Source organism: Vombatus ursinus, unplaced genomic scaffold (genome assembly GCF_900497805.2).
Source record: "Vombatus ursinus unplaced genomic scaffold, bare-nosed wombat genome assembly UNPS02014890.1, whole genome shotgun sequence".
Classification (NCBI taxonomy): domain Eukaryota; kingdom Metazoa; phylum Chordata; class Mammalia; order Diprotodontia; family Vombatidae; genus Vombatus; species Vombatus ursinus.
The window spans coordinates 197,314-212,645 of NW_020954668.1; positions in this window are offsets into that span (position 1 = coordinate 197,314).

Consider the following 15,332-nt stretch of genomic DNA (forward strand, 5'->3'; position numbering starts at 1 on the left):
TAAAAATAAGAGTGATTCTCCAATTGATAAATGATCAAAAGATATTTTCAGTTTTCAGATGAAGTAATGAAAGCTATCTATAGCAATATGAAAAAATACTCTAACTCACTATTGATTGGAAAAATGTAAATTAAAACAGTTCTGAGGTAATACCTCATATCTATTAGATTGGCTAATAGGACAGAAAAGATAAATGACAAATGTTGGAGGGTAAGTGGGAAAAATGAGACTTTAATGCATTGTTGGTGGAGTTGTGCTCAACCATTCTGGAGAGCAATTTGGAACTATGCCCAAAGGGCTATAAAACCATGCATACTTATGACTACTACAAGGTCTGTATCCCAAAAGAGATTAAAAATAAAAAGGAGAAAGACCTCTATGTACAAAATTATTTATAACAACTCTTTTCTGGGAATAAAGAATTAGAAGTTGTGGGGCAGCTTGGTGGCTCAGTAGATAGAGAACCAGCCCTGGAGTCAGGAGTACCTGAGTTCAAATCCAGCCTCAGACACATAACACTTACTAGCTATGTGACTCTGGGCAAGTTACTTAATCCAATTGCCTTGCCAAAAAGAAAAAAAAAGGAAATGTTTTATGCCCAAAGGGCTATAAAAATGTGCATACCCTTTGACCTAGCAACACCACTTCTAGGGCTGTATCCCAAAGAGATCATAAAAATGGGAAAAGGACCCACATGAACAAAAATATTTATAGCAGCTCTTTCTGTGAGGGCAAAGAATTGGAAATCAAGGGGATGCCCATCAACTGGGGAATGGCTGAACAAGTTGTGGTATATGAATGTAATGGAATACTATTGTGCTATAAGAAATATAAGCAAGCAGACTTCAGAAAAACCTGGAAAGACTTGTATGGACTGATGCTGAGTGAAATGAGCACAAGCAGGACAACATCATACACAGTAACAGCCACATTGTGTGATGACTAACTTTGATAGACTTAGCTCTTCTTAGCAATGTATGGATCAAGTCTCATGATGGAAAATGCTATCCACATCCAGAGAAACAACTATGGAGTCTGAATGCAGATTGAAGCATACTGGTTGCTCTTTTTTTTCCTTCTGTTTTGTTTTGTTTCTTCTTTCTTGTGGTTCCTCCTATTGTTTATAATTCTTCTTTACAATATGACTATTGTGAAAATGTTTGATAGGAATGTACATATATATATATATGTATACACATATATATCAGATTGCACACCATCTTGTGTGGGGAAGAGGGGAGAAAATTTAAAAGTCAAAAGCTTGTGGAAGTGATTGTTGAAAAGTAAAATAAATTAATTAATAAAAATATTCATTAAAAAAAGAAGAAGAAATGATGAAGAGGATGATTACAGAAAATCCTCAGAAGACTTGTATGAACTGAGCAGAGTAGAGTGAGCAGAACCAGGAAAACAATTTATATAACAATAATATTGTAAAGACAAACAACTTTAAGAGACTTAAGAAATCTGATTAATGTAAAGACCAATCACATTTCCAAAGGATGGTGATGAAACCTGCTACCCATCTCCTGAGGTGATGGACTCTGTTTAGAAAGAGAGAGTTATAGACATGGTCAATAAAGGAATTTGGTTTGCTTGGCAATACAGACTTCTTATAAGGTTTTGTTTTTTTTTAACTGGAGGTGAAGAGGTAGGAGGTAGAGAAAATAAATTTTGGTTAACTGAAATATTCACTTGAAGTAATGCTTTTTCTCCTTTATAATCAAAGATACGCAAATTAAAAGAACATTGGGGTATAAACTCATACCCATAATATTGAGAAGACTAATAAAATGCAATAAAAGTTAAAAATAAAAAGAACTTATTGAATGAACAAAAAATAAAAAAGAATTAAAAGTTGAGGGGATGCCGATCAATTGGGGAATGGCTGAAGAAGTTGTAGTTTGTGAGTATGATGGAATAGCATTGTACTATAAGAAATAAGAGCAGGATGCTCTCAGAAAAACCTGGAAAGACTTGCATGGGCTGATGCAAAGTAAAATGTACTGTATACAAATAACAGCAATATTGTAAGATGATCAGCTGTGAATGACCAGCTATTCTCATCAATATAGCGATCTAAGACAACTCTGAAGGACTTATCATGAAAAATGCTATCCATCCCCACAGAAAGAACTCATGGTATCTGAATACATATTGAAGCATATTTCTTTTACTTTCTTTATTTTTATTGAGGTTTTTTGGTCTTGTTTTTTTTTTCACAACATGACTACTATGGATATATTTTGCATGGCTACACATATTTAACCTATATCAAATTGCTTGCCTTCTCAATGAGAAGATTGGGGAGAAAGGAAGGGGGAGAATCTGGAACTCAAAATTTTAAAAACAAATGTTAAAAAATGTTTTTACATGTAACTGGGGAAAAATAAAATAATAAAAGCTTTAAAAATTTAAATAAATTTTTAAAAAAAACAACAAAAAGATCATCCTAGGATTATAATTGGGTCACTTTTTTTTCCTCTTAGATATTTGGTTTAGGGACAGGATCTCTAACTGGCTCCATTAGCTTGTAGGACTGCATAAAGACCAGAGTCTATCAAGGGGTAAGCCTCTCCAGGTCAGAAGCTAAGTCTTTTTTTTTTTTTCTCAGAACTGTTAGAGACTATTTACAAAGCATTCTGTTCCCATCATGTGACATTTCACTTTTCTTCCAGCTAGTCATACAAATGTTTGCAGAGGAAGTTGTAGTACAAATACAACTACAGATTTCCTTCTACTTTTTTTTTTTGTAAGTAATATAACCCTGCATACAAACATCAAGTGGGGAATACTCACAACCTCCAGAGGCAGTTCATTTTACCTTTGGATAGCTTTAATTCTTAAAAAGTTTTTCTTTATACTGAGACAAAATCTACCTTATTACAACTTGCAAAACAAGTCTAAGCCTTTTTCCACATATTAACCATTCAAAGACATGGAGAAATCCTTCATGTCTCTCTCCATTTCAAGTCTTTTCTTTTCATCTAAATATCCCAGGTTTTAAATTCTCTTTTTATAAAATGAAGGCATTTGGAAGATGCTTTTAAGATTTCTTCCAACTCTAATTCTATTATCTTATTGTACCAAAAAATGTTCTAATCCCTCTCTCTAATAGACAGCTACAAGCTGCATCTGCCCCCTCTGGATTCTAGGTGTACTCTGAGATGATTGTGAGTATTTCTTTTATCTACCATTGGCTAGATTCTTGACTGGTTGTGTTTCCCCTCATGTTTAGGGGGTATGGAACTTCCATTTAACCATTTAATGTAGAGTAGCTTTTACAAATGAATATTTACTTCAAAGATACAGGAAGAACAAAAATAGAACAAAAAAAAGAACAAAAAACCTCAAGGCAAAATTCCCTTTATACAACTTCAGTCTTAGGGTTGGGGGATTAGGCTCATAATTTATCTCAGTTCCTATATAACATAGGTCCTATCATGTTCATGTACAAAGGTGGCATGACCATTGGATAAGGCTGTGTTTCAGCTGTTGAAGACCTAGGTTCTCAAAAGTCACAATCAAAAGTCATCCTTTTTTCCTTATGACTGTGTTGGCTTCAAATATAAACCCTAGAGTGAATAGAAGTCAGGGATACTTCTGGACCTTTTGATTTCATTAGATTGTAATCCAAACTCTCTTCACCTAGAAAAAGGAAAAAAGAAAGACAAGGCTAAGGACCCAGACCTATTTTTAGGTGGCATTATGGCCTTAGAAAAGCCCTTGGAGACTTTTTCATTAAACCATGGTTTGCTCATGAGTGAAGGAGTCACCTCCAGATTCAAATGCAGCAAAAAGATAGCTGGAGCTGACTCAGACACTTGCAAAAATACCCAAGATTCTGGCTACATATCCAACGAAAAAAGGTCCTCCCAGTCATATGAAAGGCCAACGAGAATGAGTTATAGAATATTCAGACATACTGCAGTCATCACCATCTTCCTGGAAGAGTTTTTTCCACACAGAGATGCCATCTTTATCAAGTTGATGGGGTCTGTATATGCACTAGAACTCCATTACATTATGAAATTAGGAGTAAAGAAAAAGTTGAATAGAACTTGTCAATCAGTCAAAAAAGCATGTAAGTGCTTGCTGTGTGCTGAACACTAAATATTGGGGATGGGGGAGGGGGGGAACACATGCTAAAACACAATCCCTGCCCTCAAGAAGCTAATTCTAATGGAGGAGATAATATGTAAACAACTATAAATCAGGGGAATCACACCCCACAAAGTGGGGAGTGAGGAGATTGATGGGAAGCATACCAGGAAAATTCTCTTGCAGAAAGTGAAATTTGAACTAAGTCTTGAAAGAAGCCTGGAAAGCAAAGAACCTAAGCTGAGGAGGAAGAGCATTCCAGGCAAATGAAGTATGGAGATGAACTGTCCAGTTTAAGGAAGGCCAATGTTGCTAGATTATAGACTATGTGGAGAAACGTAAAGTGAAAGAAGACTAGAAAGGTAGGAAGGGACCAGGTATTAAAGGACTTTATATTTGACCTGGAGGTAATAGGAAGCCACTGGAGTTTATTGAGTAGGGTAGTAGTATGGTTCAGACCTGTATTTTAGGAAGATCACTTTAGCATTTGGTAGAGGATAGACTGGAGTGGCAAAACTTGAGGCAAAAAGGCCAATCAGAAGACTATTGTAATAATCCAGAGTGAGGTGGCCTGTAGTAGGGTGGTAGATGATTGAATGGAGGGAAGGGGATATCTATATAGTGGATGTTGTAAAGATAAAAATTATCAGACTTCATAGCAGATTGTATCTATGGTATGAATGTGAGAGAGGAGTTTAGAACTTGTGTGACTGAGATTGATGTTTTCACAAAAATAGAGAAGTTAAGAAGAAAAGAGGATTTTGCGGGAAAGGGAAGATGAAGGGAATAAGTACCAGACATTGTGCTAAATGCTTATAAATATCATCTCCTTTGATTGTTACAACAACCCTATGGTATTATTATTATCTTCCATCGAGGAGTTAAAGAAACTGAGCTAGACAGGTTAAGTGACTTGCCTAGGGTCACATAATCAATAAGTATCTGAGGCTGGACTTGAACTTAGGTCTTCCTTAGGCACTCTACCTAGCTGCCTTTTGAGGAATCAGGCACTCAAAGTAGGTCAGGTCTGGGAAAGGCCTCTGGAGCACTGGAGAATTCCCTTTAGTGACTAGACCAGAGGCAGATAGCCTAGATCAGGAGCCTTCTCCCTGGGAAATCTCTAAAGCCTAGAGGTTTCAAGGATTAGAGCAGAATGTGTTTATTTGCTATATCTGGTATTCTTTTCCAGGGAGCACGGGGAGGAGGGAATATGGGAGATTCCTGTCAAATTTAGAACATCTGAAATCTTTTTTCTTTTAAGTTTTATTTATTTTGAACTTAAGCAACAAAAAGCATTTCCATATATGCAATAGAAGATCCAAAAAAAGCAATTTTATGAAACTGTGTATCTCCATTTTATAAAACTTTTTTAAAGTATAGAATAATTTCACACATTACTTTCAAAACGTTTCTATATGTCTGCAGTTCCTTCTGAACTTACTTCCTTCCTCCCTTGTATGCACTTTAAATGTTTTGATGACTCTCTCTTTTTTTTTCTTTTTGCATCAGTATCGCTAAATACCACTTTCCCCAACTAAAAATGGAGAAAAAGAAAAAAAAATTTCTAACAAGTAAGCACAGTCAGGTGAAACAAATCTATACAGTGGTCATGTCCGAAAACATATATCTCTTTCTGAACCCTGAAACCATCACCATTTTGTCAAGACATAGATAATTTGATTCATCATAAGTGTTATGAGATGTAGTTAGTCATTACGTTGATCAAGTTTTTCAAATCTTCTATAGCTGTCTTTCTTCACAATGTTGTTCTCAGATACCAAATGTTATTTGGCTCACTTCACTCTACATTAGTTTATATTAGCTAGGAATCTCTGCAACTGTCTCCTTATAGGTAAATAATATTACCTTACATTTATATAACATAATGTGTTCAGCCTTTCCCCATTGGTGAGCACACTATCCCCTTAGATTTTGATTCTTTGCTTTCTTTTTCTTATTAATCCCAACCTTCTATCTGCCTTTCAGGACCACAAAATTTGTTTTGCTTGTGACTATTCCTTTTTTGGTACTATCTTTCCTCTCATCATGCTCCCCCACCCCCCCGAATACTTGATTGTTTCCCTGTTCAATTTGATGTATTTCTACACCAAACTCAACATATGTGTTCAACTGTCCTTTGTCTGTGAGGTTCAGATGATGTTACTTTTCCCCTACTCCTTCCTCCATGTTTGTATAGACTCTTCTTATGCACTCCAATTATAAGAAATCACAAATTCCATTCCTCTTCCTTCTCTTTATGCTGCTATATTCCTTTTACTCTCCTTTCTTTTTCCCAACTTAAAACCCTCAAACCATAACCAATCCACTCCCAGGTCCTCTGTTTTTCTTATTTAATTTCTTTTGAATATATTAAGTTTCATAAGGGACATTTGTTCTCCCATATCAGAATGCTAGTACTACAACATTAATTTTTAATTAATCAAATAAATTTACCTTTTCTATGTTTCTCTTGACTGTTGTGTTTTCATTTTAACGTTTCTACTCAGCTGTGGTCTTTTCATCAAAAATTCTTGAATCTTCCCTATTCCATCAAAGGTTCATTCTCCTAACTCTACCATCACACAAGTAGGATTATACTAGGCTTTTTAGTACATTGTTCTTGATTGTAAACCTGTCTTTTATGGATTTTTGAAATACTATGTTACAAGATTTCCTCCAATTTTTAGTAGTACCTTCAAGTCTTGTGTTATGCTGACTGTATTTACTTGGTGATTAAATTGCTCCTTTCAAAATGCTTGCAATATTTTTTTTTGAGGTGGTACCTCTGGGTTTTGCCTGTGCATTCAAGGTGCTTATTCTTTTGGGGTTCCTTTCAGTAGGTGATCAGTGGATTTTTTTCTGGATATGGGGAGTCTTTGTTTCTGATTTCTTGACATATAGTGTAGAAATCTTTTTTCTTTAATGTGATTTTCAGTCCTTGATGTCTTTTTAAGGTCAGTTATTTTTTACATTAGATATTATATATGTTCTTCTATCTATTATTGTTTTTATTTTGATCTAATTATTTTTGTTGTTGTTGTCTCTTGGAATAATTGATTTCTGTTTGGTCTTTTCTATCTTTCAGAGTCCATTACTTGGTTAGGTTATGTTTAGCATTTTCCATGCTAAGCTATTTTTTCTCCTTCTGATTCCATCCTGCAAAATATTTGTTTCTTTTTTTTTTATCTCTTGCTTCATTTCTTTGAGTCTTTGCTTACCACTGCCATGGAGTGAGTCTCTCTTTTGGAGAACTCTAGTTTATTGTTTTCTTCAATTTACCCAACACTCCAGCTTTGGTTACTGGATTGAGTTGCTGGATTTGGTTGCTTGGATTTTACTCCAGGGCCAGTTTTCAAGTTAAGTCAACAAGAGTTTATTAAGCACTTACCCTGTGCCAGGCATTTGATTAAATGTTTGGAATAAGAAGAAAGTCAAAATAACAACAAAAACAGACTCTACCCTCAAGGAGATAACAGTCTAACAAAGAGAAAACATGTAAACAACTATGTACAAACAAAATACATAATAACAGCTAATATTTATTTAGCACTTTAAGGTTGGCAAAATTATTTACAAGTATTATTTTTATGCTCACAACAACCCTGGGAGAGAGGTACTCTTAATAATAACAGCATTTTACATGTTACAGATGAGGAAACTGTGGCAGATGGAAGTTGAGTGACTTGCCCAGGATCACATAGCTAGTGAGGTCTGCAGCTGCTTCCTAAATTCAAGTCTAATGATCTATAGGAGATTAATTCTGAGGAAAGACATTTCAATTAAGGAAGACTGGACTTCTAGGAGCCAAGATGGTGGAGTAAGCAGTAAACCCCTGCAACTTTCCCATACTCACTTCCAAACAACCATAAAATAGAACCCCAAAACAAATTCCAGAACAGCAAAACCAGCAAAAAGACAGAGGAGAATAATCTTTTAGCCCAAGAAACTTGAAGGATTGGCAAGAAAGGTCCAGCTCACTCAGGTGACTTTTCACCTGGTGTACTTTCCATCCTGGGATCTTAGCCCAGGATGGGAAGTATGCCAGCAAGCTAGCAGCAAACCCCACCTCAGCAAACCAAGAGGAGATCCTGAGCCCTAGAGTGGTGGAGCAGGCAAACGTCAACACCAGGACTCCCTCCCCACATGCCTTAGCATAGCCAGGGGAACTGGCATGCTCCAGCTCCCAGAACCACCATATGCTTCAGTGTCCCCTGAGCAAATAAGCATCCTCTAGCAGCCAGGGCTCCATGTGCTTCATGAAGCACAGTCCTGAGCAAACAGGAAGACACTACCCTACAGGTACCAAAGCAAACAGGCACCAGCCAACCCCAGCCCAGCACAAGAGTAGCCCCAAGCCAACAGGCAGCCCTCTAGGTAGCCACTAGGAAATGCACAAACACCCCAGGGCCTCAGCACACACCACACACCAACACTAGCACTCCTGGCTCAGGACCAGATAAGCTGCCAGACCCTTATGGCCTCCAGCAGCACCAGCCAACCCCCACCCCACCACCTCAGAGCAACATCAAACACAAGGGTCCCCTGTGGCCCTCTGGGCAACATCAGTGAAGCACCAGGTAAATATCCAGGGACTGCAGCCACTAACACAAGAAGCCAGAGACAGTGCCCCTTCCACCTTGGGAGCAGAGTTCAAATTTAAAAGAAAGGGAAAAGGCCCAAAAAGGTGGAGGGAGGAATATGAGCAAAAACAATAACAACAACAGCAAAGAGAATCTGATCATAGAAAGTTATTATGGTGACAGGGAAGACCAAGACACAAACTCAGAAGAAGACGATAATGGCAAAACAACTAATAGGCAAAATCCCAAAGAAAAATGGGAAATGGTCTCAAGCCCAGAAAGATCTCATGGAAGAGCTCAAAAAGGAGCTTAAAAAAATCATAAAGAGAGGGGGCGGAGTCAAGATGATGGAGTAAAAGCAGTGACTCACTTGAGCTCTCCCCCAAACACCTCCAAATACCTGTAAAAAAATAGCTGTAAAATTCTAGAGCATCAGAACCCACAAAAAGACAGTGAAACAAATTTCTAGCCCAAGACAACTGGATGGTTGATGGGAAAGGTCTGCTGCGCAGGGCTGGGAGAGGAGCACAGTTCAGCGTGTGCCACTCAGGCAAAGACCAGGCCTCAGTGAACTCAGAGCAGGCCTCAGGAGACTGAATCACTAGCAGCTGTAGCGGTTTCCAGACTTCTCAACCCACAAACACCAAAGACAGCTTAGAAGGTCAGTAGGAAAGGTCTGTTGGACCTGGGTGAGAGAGGAACGCAGTCCAGCCTCAATCCTGGCACAGCCCCAGGGCAACGACAGCTGCTTCCAGAGCTCTCAGCCCATAGACAGTGGGGGAATTGAATGGCTGATCAGAGATGGATTATAGGGATCTCTTTGCTGGTGCTGAGGCAGGATTCTCTTGCTTTGCCCATGCTTGAATCTGGGTTGCAGTCCTGGGTGGTGATCCTGGGTGATAGTCCTGGGGTGAGGAAGAGCACTGGTGTGGTGGAGCTGGTGGCAGCAGTGGAGAGGGAATCCTCCTCACAGTTACAAGCCAGAAAAGAGTGTTTGTGATCACTCATAGACCAGAGCACAGGCCAGGAAAGTAGTAAACACCTCACCTTTGACCACACCATCTTGGAAGAACTGAAAATTTACAGGTCCCTAGAAGTATCTCTGAAAACAGTTACACAAAACCCCTGAAGCTTGCGACAGCATACCCTCCACACTGGAAGCAGAGCCCTACCTTAACAAAGAGTTTGCAAGTCAAGTAATTGACTGGGAACATGAGCAACCAGAGGAAAAAAATTCAGACTATAGAATCTTACTTTGATGACAAAGAAGATCAAAACAGACAACCAGATGAAGACAACCAAGTCAAAGCTCCTATATCCAAAGCCTCCAAGAAAAATATGAATTGGTCTCTTCCATATGAATGGAAGAGCTCAAAAAAGATTTTGAGAAGCAAGTAAGAGAAGTAGAGGAAAAACTGGGAAGAGAAATGAGAGTGATGCAAGAAAATCATGAAAAACAAGTCAACAGCTTGCTAAAGGAGATCCCCCAAAAAAATATTTTGAAGAAAATAACACCTTAAAAAAATAGACTAATCCAAATGGGAAAAGAGGTCCAAAAAGTCAATGAGGAGAAGAATGTCTTAAAAAGCAAAATTGGGCAAATGGAAAAGGAGGTCCAAAAGCTTACTGAAGAAAATAATTCCTTAAAAAATTAAAATGGAGCAAATGAAAGCTAATGACTCAGTGAGAAATCAAGAACTTATAAAACAGAACCAAAAGAATGAAAAAATAGAAGACAATGTAAAATATCTCTTTGGAAAAACAATTGACCTGGAAAATAGATCCAGGAGAGATAATTTTAAAATTATTGGACTACCTGAAAGCCATGATCAAAAAAAGAGCCAAGACATCATCTTTCAAGAAATTATCAAAGAAAACTGCCCTGAGATTCTAAAAACAGAGGATAAAATAGAAATGGAAAGAATCCACCGATCACCTCCTGAAAGAGATCCCCAAAGGAAAACTCCTAGGAATATTATAGCCAAATTCCAGAGTTCCCAGGTCAAGAAGAAAATATTGCAAGCAGTCAGAAAGAAACAATTCAAGTATTGTGGAAACACAATCAGGATAACATAAGATTTAGCAGCTTCTATATTAAGGGATCTGAGAGTTTGGAATAAGATATTCCAGAGGTCAAAGGAGATAGTATTAAAACCAAGAATCACCTACTCAGCAAAATGGAGAGTAATCAATGAGGGAGGAAATTTTATATTCAATGATGTAGAGAAATTTAATGCATTCTTGAGAAGTCAGAGATAAATAGAAAAATTGACTTTCAAATACAAGACTCAAGAGAAAGGTGAAAAGGTAAACCGGAAAGAGAAATCATAAGGGACTTATTAAAGTTGAACTGTTTACATTCCTACATGGAAAGATGATATTTGGAACTCATGAGACCCTTTTTATTATTAGGGTAGTTGGAAGAAATATATATAGACATAAGGCACAGGGTGAGTTGAATATGAAAGGATGATATCTAAAAAATAAAATTAAAGGGTGAGAGAGGAATGTACTGGGAGAAGGAGAAAGGGAGAGGTAGAATAGGATAAGTTATCTCACATAAAAGAGGCAAGAAAAAGCTTTTACAATGGAAAGCAAGGGGGTGGGAGGTGAGAGGGAATGAGTGAACCTTACTCTCATTGGATTTGGCTTAAGGAGGGAATAACATACACACTCAATTGGGTATGGAAATCTATCTTACCTTACAGGAAAGTAGAGGAGAAGGGGATAAGAGAGAAAGGGGTGATAGAAGGGAGGGAAGACTGGGGCAGGGGGTAATCAGAAGCAAACTTTTGAGGAGAGACAGGGACAAAGGAGAGAACAGAATAAATGGGAGCAGGATGGGATGGAGGGAAAAATAGTCTTTCATAACAAGACTATTATGGAAGTGTTTTACATGACTACACATGTATAACCTATATCAAATTGCTTGCATTTTCAGTGAGGGTAGGTGGAGAGGGAGGGAGGGAGGGAGAGAATTTGAAACTCAAGGTTTTAAAAACAAATATTAAAAATTGTTTTTACATGCAACTGGGAAATAAGATACAAGCAATGGGGTATAGAAATCTATTCTGTCCTACAGGAAAATAGAAGAGGAAGGAGATAAGGTGGGGGGTGATAGATTGGAGGGCAGATAGGGGGAAGGGGTATTCAGAATACATGCCATCTTGAGGTACAGGGAGGGAAAAGATGAGGAGAAAACTTGGAACTCAAAATCTTGTGGAAGTGAATGTTGAAAACTAAAAATAAATTAATTTAAAAAAGAAAGAAAAAATCATAAAGAGAGATAGAAGAAAAATTGGGAAAAGAAATGAGAGTGATGCAAGATAATTATGAAAAAAGAGTCAACAGCCTGGAAAACTGCTTAAAAATAGAATTGGCCAAATGAAAAAGAAAGTACAAAAGCTAATAGAGGAAAACAATACCTCTATGAGAAATCATGAATCAAACAAATTCAAAACAATAAAAAATGGAAGAAAATGAAAAATACTTCATGGGAAAAACAACTGACCTGGAAAATAGATCCAGGAGAGACAGCATCAGAATCATTGGACTACCTAAAAGCCATAATCAAAAAGAGGACCTGGACAGCATCTTTCAAGAAATTTTCAAAGAAAGGTGTCCTTATGTCCTGGAACCAGAAGGCAAAATAGTCATTGAAAGAATCTACTGATCACCTCAGAAAAGAGATACCAAAATAAAAACCCCAAGAAACATTATAGTCAAATTTCAGAACTATTAGGTCAAGGAAAAAATGCTACAAGTCGCCAGAGAGAAACAATTCAAATATTGGGGAGTCACAATCAGGATCACACAGGACCTGGCAGCTACAAAATTAAAGGATCAGAGGTCCTAGAACATAATATTCCAGAGGGCAAAGGAGCTAGGACTACAACCAAAAATCACTTACCCAGCAAGATTAAGCATAATGTATCAAAGGGAAAAAAAGGTCATTCAGTGAAATAGAAGGATGTCAAACCTTCATAAGGAGAAGACCAAAACTAAACCAAAAATTTGATCTTCAACATCAAAACCCAAGAGAGGTATAAACAGGTGAAAAAGGAAAAAGAAAACATAAGGGATTCAATAGAGCTAAACTGTTTACATCCCTACATGGAAAGATAATACTTGTAACTCTTGAAAATTGTGTCACTAACAGTACAGACAAAATGAATCTACATATACAGAGGATATGGGTATAAGGTGAATTTGAAGGAATGACATAAAAAAATAAAAAATGAGAAAGAGGAGTACAAAGGGTGCAGAAGGAAGGGAGAGGTAGAATGGGGCAAATAATCTCAGATGAAGAGGTGACAAAGACCCATTACAGTGAGGCGAAAATGGGGTGAGGGGTGCAATGGGCACTGATTGAACCTTATTTGCATCAGTATTGGCTCAAAGAGAGAATAATATACACAATCAGATGAATATAGAAATCTATCTTATCCAACAAGGAAGTAGGAGGGGAAGAGATTAAGTAAAGGGGGCAGGTGGGGGACTTGCATAAGGGAGGGCAAATCAGGGGAAGTGGTAGACAGAAGGAAAACACTGGTGAGGTGGGAAAGGGTGAAAGGAGAGAGAGGACAAACAAGAGGAAGAATAGGATGGAGGGAAATACACAGGTAGTAATCATATCTGTGAATGTGAATAGGATGAACTCTCCCATAAAATGGAAGCACAAAGCAGAGTAGATCAAAAACCAGAATCCTACAATATGTTGCTTGTAAGAAACACACGTGAAGCAGAGAGACACACAGAGTAAAGGTAAGGAGCTGGAGCAGAATCTATTATGCTTCAGCTGAAGTAAAAAAAAAGTGGGGGTAGCAATCCTGATCTTAAACAAAGTAAAAGCAAAAATATACCTAATTAAAAGAAATAAAGTAGGAAACTATTTCTTGCTAAAAAAAAAAAAAAGTACCATAGACAATGAAGCAATCAAACTGGAACAGCAAGGAGTGGTCTACCTGTCAGATCTATGGGGAGGTAAAGAACTCATGACCAAATAAGAGATAGAGAGCATTACAAAATGTAGAATAAATAATTTTGATCATATTAAATTGAAAAGCTTTTGTACAGGCAGGGCCATAGCATCCCAAGATTAGAAGGAGGGCAGAAGTCTGGGAAACAATCTTTGCAACAATTGTCTCTCATAAAGGCCTCATTTATCAAGTATATAGAGAACTGAGTTAAATTTATAAGAGTAGAAGCCATTCCCCAATTGATAAATGGTCAAAGGATATGAACAGGCAGTTTTCAGATGAAGAAATAAAAAAAATCTATAGGCATATGAAGAAGTGCTCTAAAATGCTTTTGATCGGAGATATGCAAATTAAAACAACTTTGAGATACCATTTCAGACCAATGAGCTTGGTTAATATGACAAAAAAAGGAAAATGATAGATGCTGGTGAGTATGTGGGAAAATTAGGACACTAATGCATTGTTGGTGGAATTGTGAACTGGTCCAACCACTCTGGAAGAGCAATTTGGAACTATATCCAAAGGGCAACCAAACTGTGCATACCTTTTGATCCAGCAATGTCACTGCTAGGTCTGTATCTCAAAGAGATCGTTAAAAATGGGAAAGGATCTACATGTGCAAAAATATTTATAGCAGCCCTTTCTGTGGTGGCAAAATATTGGAAATTGAGGGGATGCCCATCAATTGGGGAATGACTGAACAAGCTGTGGAATATTAATATAATGGAATACTATTGTGCAATAAGAAATGATGAACAGGCAGAATCCAAAATTTGTACAAACTGATGCAAAGTGAAATGAGAAGAAACTGGAAAACATCATACACAGTATCAGCCGCATCATGTGATGAACAACTATAAATGACTCAGCTCCTCTCAGCAACACAATAATCCAAGACAAGTACAAAGGACTCATGAAGGAAAATGCTATCCATATCCAGATAAAGAACCAGCGGACTCAGAATGCAGATAAAAGCATATTTTTATCACTTTATTTTTTTCTCAACATTTTATTTCCTTTTGATCTGTTTCTTCTTCCACAATTGTGATGAATATTAAAATATGGTTTACATGATAGCACATGTATAAACTATATCAAATTGCGTACAATTTTCAGAAGAGAGGAGGGGAGAGAGAAAGTGAGAAAAATTAGGAACTCAAAATCTAGTAAAAATGAATGCTAAAAAATTTTCTTAATATGTAATTAGAGGAAAATAAAATTCAATTTAAATAAAAAATTAAATTGAATTTCAAAAAATAAAATTAATTTTTAAAAAAGATTAAGGAAGACTGGAAAAGGCTGCTTTAAAAATCCATGACTGTAGCTGGGACTTGAAGGAAGCAAAGAAAACAAGGGGTGCAGATACAAAGGGAAAGAGTTCTAGCCATGGGGGAGAACCAATAAAAATTCCCACAGTTGGGATTTGGAGTGTGTTGTGTAAGGAGCAGCAGAAAGGCCAGTATCACTGGAAAGACAGGAAAGAGAAGGGCTATGAAGGTCTTTAAAAGTCCATCAGAGGATGTGACAGTGCTGGTGAAAGCAAATCACTAGAGTTTATTGAATGGGAGTGGGAGGTGAAATGTAAGCTCAATTTGACTCAATCACTTGAGTGTAGGATGGGGGTAAAGGGGAAGATTTGAAGAAGGGAGACCAACCAGAAAGCTATTATAAT